The 17153-nt window shown below is 38.6% G+C and overlaps 1 long non-coding RNA gene across 1 annotated transcript; it reads left to right on the plus strand.

Moving 5' to 3' along the window:
* The first annotated feature begins 9216 nt into the window (after window positions 1-9216).
* Window positions 9217-13566, plus strand: LOC311518720. The gene is made up of 3 exons (XR_014711097.1): window positions 9217-9269; window positions 9716-9767; window positions 13218-13566. It is a non-coding gene; the product is annotated as an uncharacterized lncRNA (long non-coding RNA).
* Window positions 13567-17153: the final 3587 nt, after the last annotated feature.

Here is a 17153-nt window from a genome sequence, read left to right on the forward strand (position 1 = left end):
ATTTCTGCACATCATAAGTACACAGATGAATCTGCACAGGGTTAGACACAGCACATTCTAATGTAAAGAATTTTATAGAGTAAAAGACAAAGAAGTGATCAATGGACACCAGTTTAAGATCCCACCATGTCTTCTTGAGCTAAAGTGAGAGTCTAATGGCATTTGTCTTCAAGGTAAGTACATTTCACAGACTAAGAATAGTAAATAAAAGAATCATAGAAGACAGAGATGACAGAAACCAGACAGGTCATCCACTCCATGACAATGAAAAAGTTATACCTACAAGATATTTTCTAATGTTTTGTCCAGCCTTTTTTAAAATATCCTATCCAATAGCTCTCTCACCACTTCCCTTTATTGTCAGGAAATTTCTCCTAATGCTAAGTCTAAATTTTCCCTCTTAATTTCTTTGGAATTACTTCATATAGTCAAGTGTAGTCTTATGTCACATGCAGAATTATTAAGTAGTCTGTTGCTTTAACACATTTCTGATTATACAAGCCACTCACAAACTGTAGAAGAATAATACGATGAAACTGAAAACTAATCCATATTCCACTCTTCCATGCCTGTAAGACATCTGCAATACAGTAATAGAAAGGGTGCTCCATATTGATTTTCAGCTTTGCTAGAACACTAGCTCAAGAAATTTTATAATATAAAGGTGGAAAAAATACCACAGCCACACTACACAATAGAGGTTCTTGCTAAAAATGTCTCACTTGAAACCCTGATTCTTGTTCCATAATTTAGGAATTGGATGGATGCACATATCCTCTTTAAAGCAATTGTTTTAAACTTTTAGTAATATACTGCACAATGTACCTTAACTTCTACAGTTATTGACTGCATTATTATTATTATTTATAACAATGTTTTCAAACAGCCAAATTTACTCATAAGCTCATTAGTCTAGTATCAGATGCATTCATGTTTTCCATTACGCAATGGAAATATCAGGTGATAATTGGAACAGTGTCTCACTAGAGATAAATGTTTCACAAGGAGTCAAACTGTGACAATTATCAATTTTCCAGATGAGCTGAGGAATGATCAAAAGCTTAGCGGGATTCAAAAAGGATTAGATATTTATAAGGATAACAAGAGCACCCACAGTTATAGTAGATAGAATGAAAAAAATGAGGATATGAACCCTCATGCACAAACCAACTGTTAATTTACCAGGGCTCCAAACCTGCAAGTTGCTCTGAATGATACTTCAGGGGGCTCTGGGTGTGTGCAGGGTTCCGCCCATACAGAACAGCTTGTCCAGTTGGGGCCCAGGTTAGGAAGGAACTTCTCCTATAGGCCGGTTATTACATAATTGTACCTTATAGGGTTTCTTGCACCTTCCTATGAAGCATCTGGTAACGATCACTCTTGGAGACAGGGCACTTACTAGATGGAACCTAGGTCTGATCAGGTATTTCCTATGTTTCTGTGTATTGTGTGTCTAAGCTGTATCCAGACCCACTAAGCCCAGTAAGTGTTTTCTTTTCCCAGCAAAACTGTTGAATTCATTAATATAATAAATAAATACATAAGGGATAACAACACAGTGATCACTCCAATCTAAGAACTCTTCCATGCACAAGAAGACCCCACTTCATTGTTCCCATTACTGTCCTGAAGTCATAAAATTCCAGTTGTCCTTTTAGGAAGGGAATGTCTTTTTTTACAGGAACTCAATGTCATTCAGTGCAATTTCCCCAGTAGGTTAGATTTAATTTTAAGGCTCCAGAGCTATTGCTCTAAACTGCCAAAAATAAACAGTTTACACTTTTGATTTATATCTGTTGTGACGGGGCAAGGCCAGATGGCTATAGAAAAGTAGGGGAGATAGATATATTAGCTCCAAGCTAAACAAATCCCTGGTACCAGGATAAGTTAAATGGCAGCTGCTCCAGGTCAATTAAGACACCTGGGGCCAATTAAGAACTTTCCAGAAGGCAGGGAGAACGCTAGGTTGATTGGGACACCTGAAGCCAATCAGGGACTGGCTGAAACTAGTTAAAAGCCTCCCAGTTAGTCAGGTGGGTATAGATGTCAGGAGCTGTGGGAGGAAGTTGTGCTGTTGGAGAGACTGAGCAGTACACACCATATTGGGCACAAGGAAGGAGGCCCTGAGGTAAGGGTGAAGTGGAGCTTGAGGAAGTGGGGGCTGCTGTGGGGAAGTAGCCAGGGAATTGTACGTGTCATGTTTCTAAAAGGTCAGCTGCCATAGCTGATACTATTAGGGTCCCTGGGCTGGAGCCTGGAGTAGAGGGTGGGCCTGGACCCCCCTTTTGGCCCCCCCCCCGCATTAATCACTGAGACTGGGAGACAACAGAGACTGTGCAAGGGAGGTTGGCTTCTCCTCACCTCCCTTGCTAGCTTATGATGAAAATGGCTCAGTAGACTGTGACCCTTGTCTCTAGAGAGAGAAGGGTTACGTGGAGGGTCACAATGAGCCTCTGAGGCTAGCAAAATCTGCCAGAAAACGTGGGACCCACAGAGACAAGGACAGAGCTTTGTCACACTGTATAGTGGCAGATTTAGAGTTAGTGGGGCCCTGTACACAGCTTATTTTTGTGCCCCACCTCCCTTTTGGGACCCAGCCAAGAAAAAGAACATTCTCTTATCTCCCCCCCTGCCTTTTTAAATTCTTTTTTTTCATCTTCCTCCTACATTATAAGTAATAGGAAGTAAATGAAAATAAAGCGAGGTACCTTAATTGGGGCATGGGGTTGGGATGCAGGAGGGAGTGCGGGGTTGGGCTCTAGGAGGGAGTTTGGGTGTGGGCTCTGGGCTGGGGTGTGGGAGGGGGTGAGGAATGTGGGCTCTGGGAGGAGGTTTGGGTGTGGGCTCTGGGCTGGGGCAGGGGGTTGGGTTGAGGTGTCGGAGGGGATGAGTAATGCAGGCTCTGGGAGGAAGTTTGACTGTGGGTTCTGGGCTGGGGTAGGGGGTTGTGGTGTGGCAGGGGTCGGGGGCGCTGGTGCTTACCTTGGGCGGCATGGCTCCCAAAGTGATCAGCACACTCCTTGGGACAGCATCTCCATGCACTGCCCCCGCCCCACGCAGCAGATGGAGCTGCCTCACTCCCACCAGGGGCACACACAGACATGCCAGCAGCTGGCCACTTCTGGGAGCGGTGTGGGGTCACCAGCCACGGAATGCAGGCAGCCTGCCTGCCTGAGCCCTACTGCGCTGCTGGCTGGGACTCGGGCAGGTTGTCAAATGACCTTTGTCGTGCATTTTGGGGGTCCCCTGTCATTGGTGGCCCCATGCCACCGCACTGTTTGTTTCATGGCAAATCCACCTCTGTATCTGTATCATTTAAGCCCCTCTATGACCAGGGGAAGAAACTAAGTTAACTGAACAGGCCCATTGTCCTGTATGTATATTAATCAATATTGACACACATCAAAAGACAAATTTCCCAAAGATGGTAATGGCATAGGATTGAATATGGGCTTTCACTGAGATTTAGAACCCTATGTCTTTGCATTTTATTAAGCTGTAAACTTAATATAGGGTCTGTTGACATTACTGAAACTTATAGGCTTTATTTATCCAAGTGAAAGAACAGTACATACTGGAAACATCCAGTGCGGTCATCTTTCTCACCTCACACTACCCCATTAATATGTCTCCACCTTGTGCCAGAGAAGCTCTTTAGAGACAGACGATATTTAAGGTTCTACATCCTTATCCTTTTCTCTGAAGGTTGCTAACTGTGATATGAACACCTGTCGATTTAGAACTGGAATAAGAACAACTCATTTCATATATAATGTTTATAATGTGTGCACATGTCTAATGCTCAGAATGGTTCTGCTGGCACCCCTGTTAGAGGGCAACTATGGGCACATAAGCAGGAAAGTACACATCACTTAGAGAGAGAACAACCTAGAAGAACTGGAACCTGGCAGAAATGAAGAGCAGAATGCTCTCTAAAGTCCCTATGGGCAACTTTTTGTGGATCTAAAATATCGGTTCAGAGCTAAGATACTATGGCGATAGGTGCTATAGACAAGATAAAGAAATAGATGAGATTCCTCATGTAGGGATAGGGGAAACAGTGAACACATTTACACAAGCTAGTTCATAGAATGTGCTCTTTTTTTGAAAATATTTATTTGTAAACAAGATGGCTACATCCTTGCTGTGACCCATCGTGTGATCATTTCCATGAAAATAGGCTATATACAAAAGACACATAAGATCCAATTTTACAACAGTTGGGATATTCCTTTACATTCCCAATCTTTCATTTCACCATCAAAAATGTAGTCTCATTTGTTTTTCCATTATTTCATATGCCTGAATGCTATTGCAATAATAAGCCATTAATAAGCTATCATTTATGAAGTGTCTTGAGATGCTATATAAACTGAAGTGCAGCCACCAAGTTGATACCTGATAAAATTGGTAGGAAGAAAAATTATCCTGCAGTCTTCAAGAGGATTCATCGGTATAAGAATGATTTACTATAACATCTTGAATTAGTTTATTGTCACAAGAGACTTTAACAGATCATAGTCAAAATATAGTAATCCAGACTTGCACATTTTTCAGGCAAAAGAACAGATAACCAAGTATGATGGATTTTGTTTATTTGGTCATTACCATCAATCTGTGGTAGCAGTGTTAACATACCTTTGATGACTTGACTCCCTATGCCCATCTTTTGCAGCAGATTAGCCTCAAACCACATATGTGATAATAACAGCAGTTTTCATAAGATGATTTGAAAGTGACCAGCAAGCTTTATGAGCTGACAACTAATTTAACCATCACTTAAATACAGCTACCTCAGATGTGGAAGGTGATAGCCTTTAAACAGCCCATAGACATTCTATTGTGCACAACAATTCAACATAGAAAGTGAAGAGAAAGTATGGCAGAATTTTAGGGAAGCACAATATAATTAGCCATGTTGGAATTTGACCAGGATATCAAGTGCCTGGGGAATTTTATAAGCAACAAGGAGTCAGCAACTCTCATTTTCATCACGTTCCAGACATTTTGTGACAAATATCCAAATACTCTTAGTACTAATGAAATACAAATTCACAAGAAATACTTATTACTAGGTACTAGATCTAGGCCTGAATCACAAAGTATGAATTTAGATCTGAATTTGAAGTACCCAGCACATCAGAGGTGTTCAGATGGGAATTTTGGTTCAGGTCAGTAGTTACGTGAAAGTAGTAACATAGCGAACAAGGGATATGATGGAACCCACGGATTTTCTGAAATACTTGATCTATTTGTGGCCAGCCCAAGTCAATGGAGGCTGACATGTTTTTATGTAATTCCTGGAAAGTCCCACTTGCAAAGGATACTATCCAGTCAGTATTGCTTGAAGATCTGCTGTTGTGTATGGAAACCCCTTTGTGGGGGAAGGAGTTCAAAGAATGATGGCATCCAAGAATGTAGCACCCAGTCTTTTAGAATTTATATTGAGTAGAAAACATATCCATTTCAGCCCACATCTACCTACATCTATATTATAGATATGGAAAAAGTGATGGAGTCTTGCACCAAATAATGTAGGGACAGAGATATTTGCTACACACCTGTCCTGTTATGTATTCCTAGCTATTCATCTAATAGGATCAAGTGGGCATATTTCTCACAATAAAATTTCCTACTACTGCAATGTTTTGTTGGGAGGTGGTGAGCACTGGAAGACCTAAGACCTTCCAATTTCATCCTTTTCAGTATTTTGTGTATCATGTAGATTTGAAATGTGTTGTCTCTATATCAACTGTATTAACTCTTGTGTAATATGAATAAAGTGTGTATAATAACATACCTCTTATGTAATATGATTATAGAGACATGTGACTAGATACAATGGCTGCTCTCCGAAATGACACTATAAAATGACATTTGCATATTTATTGCCTCTCAATAATGTCTGTGTCAAATTTGTTCCATTTACAAAGAAACTTATTTTCTTTCTAACTTCCAAGCTCTTCAAACTTAACCTGAAAGTCAGGCTGGGCTCCATCCTTGTGCAATATCTCCATTTATAAAGGATATGCAGGACAATTCAGGGTCCCAGTGACATTCCTGGAACCCCACTGTCTTCAAATTATTGCTTCAGCAGCACCAGTGCAATCATATTACTATCCGTGGTTTTGCTCAAATGTGACTAATTGGAGCCTATTAAACAATTCTGTTAATGATTCACAAAGAGGCATAGAATCCAGCTCATTTCCGCTTGGTTATTGGCTCTGTAATGCTAAAAGGAATAAAAGGGCAGCAAAAACATATTTATGCCACTGAAGTCAATAGATGTTTCACAAACAGCCAGCTGATCTGATAAGAATATTTTACATTCACTTTTCAAAACAGAACTCCACTTTAAGCAGTAATGACTCTTCTGATGACCTTTACTATAACCTAAAGATCTAGAGGAAATAGAAGCCAAGACAAATCAAAAGGCAATTGAACTTTCTAACTGGTCCTTATGAGGAAAATCCTGTCCTATCTACCTGGCTGCATAAGGCTATGCACTCAACAGAACTAGAGCCATTCCATGGGAGTAGGGAGGAAGCATAATTTGTGGAGCCCATGAAAATTTCTGAATTTTCATTCATTCACCACCTACACACAGCACAGCACAAGAGATCCTTCTTCCCTAGCATACAAGGAGGCTGCAGACTGGCCAGGTGCAAATGCCCAGATTCACCAACCCCTTATGGAAAGATATTTGTACAGTAGATAGATACTAGGGCAAGTGCAAACCTGAGGAGTCCCTCCCTTCACCCTGTAAACCTTCTTGCACATAGCTAATATACTTAAACTGTGTGCTAGGGAGAAGATTAGCAGTTAAATCACAAGTGACTGCAAAGATGATTAAAAAACATATGAGTGTTATAAAATTACACATTGAAGATATGACTCATAACAATCTGCTGCTATGGTCAGGTTCCCTTTGGAGACTGGCTCCTGGCCCAGATGAAAGCAGCCAAACTTTTCTGTCCTCTGAGGGGCAAGCTTTGTTGCTATGGCAGTACAGTTGTGATTATGACTTCCCTAGGAAGCCTATTCTGTTCTTAATATGAGTGGCAAGAGGAGAAAGTCCTATTCCAGACTCTTATTACGGGCTCTGGGGGACCTAGAGAGGTGTATATGAGAAAGGATCATTTATGCTAGAACCTAAAGAAAGAGCACTTACAAAGGAGCATAAATATCAAACCTAGTGAGAACAAATGACCGGGACAGATGCAGCATAGTCCTCAGAGTTGAAGGAGGCAGAGAGAAGTCCATTAGCCAAACCTAGATCCTGGCACTGGTTGGAAATCTTGGGTTGCCTGTTTGTGTGTTCACAACTCTGAATTACTGACACTGAAATACTGAGACATGACTTGTGCCTCATGTGCTTTGTCCTTGCCCAAAGAAGAGTTCTTGGGGCAAGAACCATGTTTTCTTATTCTGCATGCAGATCAACAAGGTTTCAATAAATAAATATTAACCAATACAGATTGTTTTGTGCAACCCTTCATGGTTTTCCATGTGTATTTTTATTCCTGCATTGTCCATCCCATCAAGGGCATTGGACAAAAAGGTGTCAGTTGAGCCTCGTGATCTGAGCACTGAGCAAGAAGACAGGAGCTCCTGAATGCTAATCCAGGTTCTGTCTTTGTGGCCTCAAGGAAATTCACTTAAGCTCACTGTGTATCAGTTTCTCCTTGTGGAAAATGAGGATAATGCTTACTTATCTACCCACAAGGATGTTATAGGAATATTTAGTTAATTTGCACAGTACTTGGAAAATCTAAAACTGTCCTCTAAGCATAGCCACTTTTACTCTATTTTGGGAAGGACTAATAATTGAAAATGGTACACCTTGAAATACACTGGACTTCAAAAATATGTATTGATTGAGTCTGTGTGTTCCCAGAAGTACTATCTCACCTTCTTGAGGCTATACCTGTGGTATAGGGCAGTTCTTTGACACACCAGTACTTATAGGTACAATCCTAGCAGTTCTAAGGAGATTGTGAGGATACTTCAATCCAGACCTGTCTTGTTTTCCCTCTGTTATGAATAGTTACTGCTGTGTAAAGCAGATTATTAAAAATTCAAATAAACAATTAATTTGAAATCATAAACCACACTTGCAAATCAAGATAATTGTCTTTAAATGAAGCCTAATTATGGCTAATCGCAGATGTTATTCCACAACTAAGAAAAATAATTCTGTGTTAGGGTTAGCACTTGGGATTTAAGACAAAACTGTAAAACTTAAAAGATTTAAGAATTATACTGTAGGAAGTCAGACTATAATAAGCTTTAGATCAACAGTTCATATAGCATCAAGGGATTCCTAACCGCCCAAGAGAGAGAGAGTTCCTAATATACTGTAACCTACAACTTTTCCCTTGAAATGTCTTAGTTCCATGAAGCAATAAAACAGTCTGGACTAAGTTACTGAAGTTCTTTGAAGTACTGGAGAGACCCATAAATAAGGCGAGTACTTTGGAGGGGGGCTTATTTTGTGGTACACATATACAACTATTTCATAGTCATGTTGATTTGTTGCTGCCTGTAAGTCAGTTTCCTGGGAGATATAAATCTTCATTCAAGTAAAACTAAAATGTCATCTGTACTCATTTGATGCATTTTTTACCCCACTAGGCAAAAAAAAATAATTTTTTTTTAAATGTCAGCATTCATGTAAGCCCTTCTATGTGCAACTTGCAGCTCTGCACTAAAATTAGGGTTCACAGATTCACACAAATATTTCATACCCCGTTGTAAACATTTGGTAACAAATGTACCATTTCATGGCCAGAAAGAGTGGTAACTGTCACTGGAGAAATAAAACTGAGTTATTGTTTCCAGTTTCAAAAGAACAGCAACAAGTATAAAAAAAACTATATGTGATCTTTGTCCTTTTCTCCCTCAGACACCTGCACTCCTCTAATGTTTCACTGAGTCCTGAAAAATAAATGCATAGCTTCAGTCTCCTAATCCATGTGGCTCCAGAGACCACTGTTACATGAGACCTTAAACTGATGATGCTGGGCGTCGTAGGGGCAGCTTAATCTTTTTTAATTCAAATCAACTGAGTCCCATGTGGCGCTAGGATGATACTCTATATGCTGCAATCAGACTGACCTAGACTTCTTGTGCTCTAAATGATTAATGAAACTGCCTCCTAGTTTGTTTCCATGGTGATCTGAAACTTGACACTATGTAGGAATCTGCCATTCACACTGAATGAATTGAGAAGGAGGTAGACAGGAACAAAACTCCACCAGTTTTACAGAGTATGTTGAATTTTAAATCATTATTCGCCTAGTACTCGGATTGTTGACTCTTGAAAATGAGTGGGATAATATATCCTAGTTAATATAGTTTTAATTGGGTAGTTTATTGGTCAATTGTTTAAGTATAAGCAAAGTTAGTTGCTTCGAGTACTACCTTCTGAATAATCGGTCTGTATGTAAATGTAGACTAATGCTGGAACAGTAGTTGTAAAAGATTTGTAGCTCTGTGAACTGTAGTTGATCAAATCATTCAAGGTAGGCTTATGTCTTCAAATGTGCATTATTTCTAGAACAATTTCAGATTTTCTTCAGTCCAGGAAGAAGGCCTTAAAGTTCCTGTGCTCATGCATTTTAATAGTTTGTAGTGTAATGAACATTTCAAATATTTCACTGCAGTGTTTTGAGGCTTTTCATATACAGTAAATTCCTTTTACTTCGTTTTTCAGAGAGAACATTGGCCACCATTTAGGGGAAACATTGAATATCTCAGTGTTAATGGTGAGTTACTGACAATCAGTGTTGGCGTATAAATCTCAACAATGAGAGGAAGGATGGTCCAGTGGTTAGGGTACAAGCAGGGACCAAAGATCAGTTCCCTACTCTACCACATACTTGCTGTGCCTCAGATCCCTTTCCGTAAATGGGGATATCACATCACTTCCCTAGCACATGGGTGTTGTGAGGATAAATACATTTATGACTGTGAGATACTTAAATACTATGGTAGTGGAAGAATCTCAGCTTTCCTCTAAAGAAAAAGTTGCAAAGAAAAACTTGGGAAGGGAAACCTTAAAGGTTCAAACACCAGAAGGCAAATAAAAACAACCTAAAAGATATCTTTAAAAAAATCTCATGAATTCATTAATTTTAAGCCAATCTGATTATTTTGGTGAGGAGAGCGGTGTCCATGATTTTTGAACATTTGAGGTTGGCAATACTTAGCTGGTATGTATATGTCACTGGTTCATCTGACTCTTAAAACGAATGGGCCAAATTCCTGAAAAACCACGGCCATGGGAAGTCCTATCCAGCTGTGGGTGCAGTGTCACAACAAGTTGTCCACAACCCCTGATTCTCTGTGTACAAATTGCTAGGGAGGGAGATGTACTAATTCCACAGGTGTAGGATAGCAAATTACACTTGCTTCCTCCCACAAGGGTGAGCTAGGCCGGATAACTGCCTTTCTCTGTGCGTCCCTTAGATCCAGGAAGTTAAAACTTGAGGTTTTAGAGGTGAAAATACACATTTTCACACCCATTAGACAATAGAAGAAGAACTGAGTGAAAGTCCAAAACATGTTTATGTGGGTGAGATTGAAAGCCACCTCACATACCTGGTGTCAGGCTACTGCCAATGAAATCAGGTAGATTTTAATGCCATTTGTCAAAAGCCACACAGACAAAAACATTTCAAAGCCTCTGAACTGACTCTCTGAACTCAAGCCCCAGACTTGTTTTGGACGAAAACTGTATATAATTTAATACCTGTGGCATTGATTTTCTTGCATATGGTACATTATGAGAAAACAAGAGCACAGTGATATTTCAGGCAGGGACTGACTATCCCATTTGAGGGATTTACAGGTTCTGTGTCCTGGACAACCATGGAATCAGAACCAGGATTGCTACAATCACATTTAAACAGAGATGTGGCTGGAAAGGTTCTAACATGTTCTCCCTATCTTGTGTTGAACAAGATTATTTTGTCTAAGGTCCACATTATAAAACAATGCTACAGACTATCTAAGGACATATCGCAGAAAAACAACAACCCTCTTCTCATTGCTCAGGGAAACAGTGCGAGAACACAGCTAGCAACATCTATATTTAAATGCAGTTGTATCTATCATGACCATGATCCCATGAGCCTAAAAGAGGGATGTTTGTACAGATAAAAACTTTCAAATGCTGTGCCTGATTTAACCATAAATCATAGTATTCACATCTTTTGTGTTTGCATAGCTCTTGGCCTTGTGGGACCACAATCCTAACTGGGCTCTTGGACACTGCTGCATTATAAATAAATAATAATAATTCAGATTTTTCTTTTTATTGTTACCACAGTTACAAAAATAATGAGCATCCTCTCCCAGAGTTTATCATCCGTGCTAAATTTGTATACAGTATGAAGCTGAGAGGAGTGAACATATGTATTTTGGAAGAGAGGACTGAAAAATGATACATTGATACATTGGAGAATAGGCTAAAATCAATATGAGATTCAATTAATACAAATTTAAAATACCATAATTCTTGTGAGAAACCAGTAATCAAATACAATAAGAACAGAACTAGAGAATATTGGCTAAGCAGAAATGCTATGTATCTGAACAGTGTCTAACACTTTGATTTTGGCCCTTGGGTGCTACTGTAATACAAATAATAAATAGTAATAGCATACTACCACAGAGAGGGATCTGGGGATTTACATGGCTAATAAAGTGAATATGAACCAACAATGCAACACTATGGCAAAATAAGACAAATGCTCTGTATTGAGTTGTATTAATAGAAATGTTACGTGTAAAAGAAACAAGGTAATTATTCTGCTCTACTTACCTCCATAAGCCTCATTTGGAGCACTGCATGCTGTTATGAATACCACATTTAAACAAACACACACACACACACACACACACACTAATGGGAGAACTCAAAAGAACAACAAAAATGAGAAATGATTTGGAAAATAAAACTTAAGAGGAGATAGAAAGAACAAGGGTTATTCAGGTTAGACAGAAGAAAATGGAGGGGATGTAGGATAGTACACAGATTTGTAAATTGACGTGATAATAATTAAAAGGATACATTCTTCTTATTATATTAATTTTATGCTACTAGTCTCACTAAGTACTGAAGAAAATGTAGTGAGCTATAGCAGGGTAAGTGTAGATTAAATATTAAAGGGAAATGTAGAACTATAAGAATACTTATGGAACAAGACATCAAAGAAGCTTAAGACATCACCATCTTTGGTAGTATTACAAATATTGGATTGGACTCTACATCTGACCGTGGGCAACAATTCAATTTTTTTGAAGGATTTTGACATTTTAAAATTTGGCTTTGTTTGGAATCAGAATGAAATGTGAATATGTTGAAATTCTCCATGATGGAAAATTAAAAAAAAATTTCAGATTAATCAAAACTCTAATTTTGAGGCAACACAACCATCCCCATGAAGACAGATCTTGATGTTATAAGGATAGAATGGAAGGTTCAGTGTAGGGTCTAGACAAGGAAGGGGAAGCTGGGCCCCAAAGGGGAAAAATACTTGTAAAATCACAGATAGTAACAGCAAAGGAAATAAATACTACAATAGGACTACTCAAGTACCTAAACTTCGCTCACTAAATTAGAAAGAAATTATGAAAAATTTGTTTAAGTGATAGTTTCTATTTACTTCTATTAATTTCCTACTAACTAGTTTCCAAGACACACAAACTGACTCATAAAAGTAGCAATCTAAAATACTGTCTGTTTAAAAAATTCACATAGCAATATTTGATCAAACATAAATTTGATATTTATGGCAGTATTGGTTTTTACTAATCAAACTTTCTGATTTAGAATCACATTAAGGCCTTTGACGTTTATACAAAACCCCCTCAGTTTTATTGTATTTTATAAGTTTTATGGATTCACAATTCAAAATACAATATGTTTACATAATATATAGAGAGAGATCAGTTAAAGATATATTGCATTTTGCATTGTGACCCTAAAATTTATGCTCCCTCCTCTTGTTGTCAGAAAGCTGCATTAGCAAATTGCCTGTCAGCTTTCAAAGCTCAGTACTTAGACTTTGCAGCCCTGGGGATATCAGTAACACAAAGTTTGCCCCTTGAAGGCTGGAATGACCTGCGCCCTACAGCTCTATCTATCATATAAAAATGTACTGCTCCAATACTGTCAGTTTTCACAGCCTAATCTTGATATCTCTTTTCAGGTTTCCTGCTGACTGACAATATCACATACAACATTTCACGCAATTTTTCTTCTCTATGCATGAAATTACATATCCAGGAAATGTGAAGAGAATCAGCAGGATCCTGGTGTTGTTTCCCTGTATGCAATCAGAGTTAACCACTGTTTTATTCTGAAAGAAGAACTGGGCAATTAGTGGAGGAGGAAAAATAAGAGAGGTCTCGGAATGTTTGTTCACATTTTTAAATAAGTTTTCTATGAATTGATTTATTTCTCTTTGTGTTCTTTTTAAACAACCATTCCAGTGACTGCATTTACTTACTGGCAAGAAAGTTTGTGGAAACACCACATATTAAGCAAATTTTGAAGAATATTGGCAGAAAATGTTTTCTGAATTCTTAAACGTAAACATTTACACCAGAAAACAGGTTATGCTTAGCCAACAGAGAACAGAAAAAATACTTGTGACATATGCGTCCAATCAAAATTAACCTGTGTATTTCAGATTTTGATTATCAGCAATGATTTGCTTGCCAACAATCTGCAGACCAATAATTATTTGCAAAAATTATTAGCCAAATAATTGATAATAAATATTATGTTAGTTGCTCATAGAATAGTCACATAACAGAAAAAGAGGAGAAATTTGTCTAATAAATTATTCACTGGCAATTATTTCTATATTTCTATGGACCAGCAACAATAATATGGTATGTGCACTAATGTATCCTCATCCTACAGACCGCTTATTCTAAATGTCCAACCAATTTAGATGGAGACAAAAAGACAATAATAAGATAATATAAGACAATGCTCCAGTCCCTTCAGATCAGTGAGAAACGTCTTAAACAACTTTTTTTACACAAAAAGAAAAGGAGGACTTGTGGCACCTTAGAGACTAACCAATTTATTTGAGCATAAGCTTTCGTGAGCTACAGCTCACTTCATCGGATGCAATTACACACTAATTTCAACATATGAATTTAAACAACAAGTATGGGAGGGGTCAGGGAAGATGAAGTTGATAAGCAGAATTAAAAGTAGACCACCCTTTTTTACCCCTCTGGATACTTTGCTCTTAAATTACAAAGCTAGCAGTAAAAATGTAAGCCACTTTCTCTGCTGGTGTAAAGGGGAAAAACTGCACTGAAGTTAGTGGAACTGTGCCCATAGGGCCAGATCACTAGCTAGTGAACATCAGAATACCTCCACTGAAGTCAATGGAGCTACATGGATTTATACCAGTGGATGACCTAGTACCTGGACCAGCAAAGAAATCTGGCCAATAGGTGGGTTTTATTTGATACTTTATTTCCCAAAAGACACTTCAACAAGTGGAGAGCAAGTCCAAGCTATAATGGAACTACACGACAGTGGCTACAGTGACAAAGCTTCCTACACTGGTGGAAGGGATTACTCTTTCTGAGAGGTGGTAGCTAGGTTGATGGAACTAGCCACATCTACAGATCAACCTAATTATGATGCTCAGAGTGTGAAATTTTTCACAGCTCTGAACAACATAGCCTGGTCAATCTAATTTTGAAGCATAGAACAATCCTTAGACATATGAAGCAGATATTCAAGTGCCCACTAGATAGATGTAACCTCTGCCTATAAGACAACTATTCCCCTTGATGAATAATAATATACAACACTTCCATAGGACAGAACAATTTATCTTCAATGTATTTTACACATATTAATTAATCCTCAGTAATTCCTGAAAAGTAGGCAAATAGGATTATTCCCATTTTAAAGGTGAGGAAACTGAAGTAAAGTGACTCCCTCTGTGGCCTTGGACATGTCATTCTCAGAGACAGTATCAAAATGCAAGTATTCTTGCTTCCTAGTCTTGTGCTCAAAGCACTAAATGGGGGTTCTCAAATATTTCCATAGTGGCCTATATCTCAAAACTAGATATGCATATGGAACACCTACCCTCCAATTCATAATTGCATAAACCACCTTCCCACCCATCCATAATCACTTGACATCCCCCTGGTAACTCCTGCAAATGCTTACATTATAAGTAACATCAGGAAAGTACAACTATTTTTTCTTCTTCTTTTAATGCAATTTAGCAATTGGAAACAAGGAGAAGAGCATCATATGATGATGTACCGGTGATTAGCAAGTGCTTTTGGGACCACCACTGATCCACTGGCCACAGTTTGGGAATCTCTGTACTCAGTCATGGCTCTGTCTAATAAGTGACCCTTAATGTGTGTATGTAACTGTTCTCCAGCACTCCCAAAGGGCTGCCCTATACTGTCTCTTAATCAGAGTGTATGGGTAGCCTTTCATTCTTTCTTGCCCTGAATGGAACCTGTATAACAAACAAGCAGAGCTTTAATTTGCCTAAAGAATTTTGTTCCATCCAAATGAAATTTAAGCCTTCCTTGACATCTAAAGAATGAAAACATTTCTCTGTATAGGGGCCTAGTTTACCTTCTCCTGAACATACAAATCCATTCCAGATCAGGCTGGAGAGACAATTGACAAAAGTAAGTGCCAACTGGGCCAAGGTAAAATTTCCCCCCTGTTTAATGATTGTTAGTATTAAACTTATTTTGTCATTATTAACATACATGAACTTTAAAAAAATATGAATACATCTTATTTCTAACCTATATTTGTTACCTTAAAGACTTATTTGTATTTTCTCAAAAATGGCAGTCATATATTACAAAATCTATTTGATCCTAATGTAAGGATGTGTGTCATTTTTTCCGTCGAAAGGACTGCCCGTATTTTATTTCTCCATTTATTAATGTTGGGAATCTGTCCTTTTCCAAAAATGAGCTATCACACATATGGCTGCTAATAGTAATTGTGTTATCAATGAGGCCTTCCTCCAGTCAATTTTCTTCTTTGGACTATAACCTAATAGAACACTATAGATTCTGTGGAACACTCTCCCATTTGTAAGACGCATTAAAAAAAAATCTACCTGCTACAAGAATTCACACCATGGACACCAAAGACTCAACCAGAATTGCAACAGAGGCTTTCTGAGGTAATATTACTAAAGGTATCTGTATGATAGTATCCAGCCTGCTTGTGGGGTTGTTATTCTAAACACTGCATAATTACATAGTAAAAGATGGTCCTTGCTGGGGTATTATAACCAGTTGCTGGAAATTTTTTTAAATGAACAACTTACCCTTTTATTTTTCTTCAAACTTTTTTTAAATTGTGAAAATTCAACATGCAAATTCAAGCTTCTTGCAGGCAACTTTAACATATGTGACCAGTACTTGAACAAGATAGGTCTGACTGGTTTGGCAACATTCCCACGGCTATATTTTCACATGGATAAACTATTTTTGAGCAATTTTTTTCATTATATTAATGTAACCCATGCCTGGTTAGTGTGGTGCTCTGTCCCCCTCTAGTGGCACCTAGACCCTCTAGAGATTGATGAGTCTCTGCTCAGCACTGGCTCAGATCATGCAGTAGAGGCATGTAAGCATGCAGTAGAGGCTCATGCATTTAGCTCCAGAAGTCCCAGGTTTGAACCTCCCCGATGGTGACAGGTGTCTGTTGGCATTACACTAACAGTCTCTCCTTTAATATTAGACATGCAGGTCTTCTCTCTAATTCTCTTTAAATCTCAGCTTCAGCAAACATGTGGCCAGGGACTAAAATTATCCCTCTCTCTGCTAGTATATGTCAGTATTTTAGGAAGGTAATTTAGAAAAATGGCTACATATAACAGCTTGGATTCAATTCATTCTTATTTTTTACCCTAAGGATCACAAGCCATAGGACAACCAGGGCCCTAGGTCCTAATCCTAATGTATTATATTTTGTGTGTGTCACTTTTGTTTGCGTGGCTGCCATGGAGTGAGACTGAGGTAGGATGTCTTCTCTCTAGCCTCAGAACAGGTATGGCACGAACAGCAGCAATACATACTTCCACAGGCTACTGTACCAATGAACCTTAACCTAGCTCTGG

This window comes from Lepidochelys olivacea (assembly GCF_965140295.1).
Source record: "Lepidochelys olivacea isolate rLepOli2 genome assembly, chromosome: 3".
Lineage (NCBI taxonomy): Eukaryota > Metazoa > Chordata > Testudines > Cheloniidae > Lepidochelys > Lepidochelys olivacea.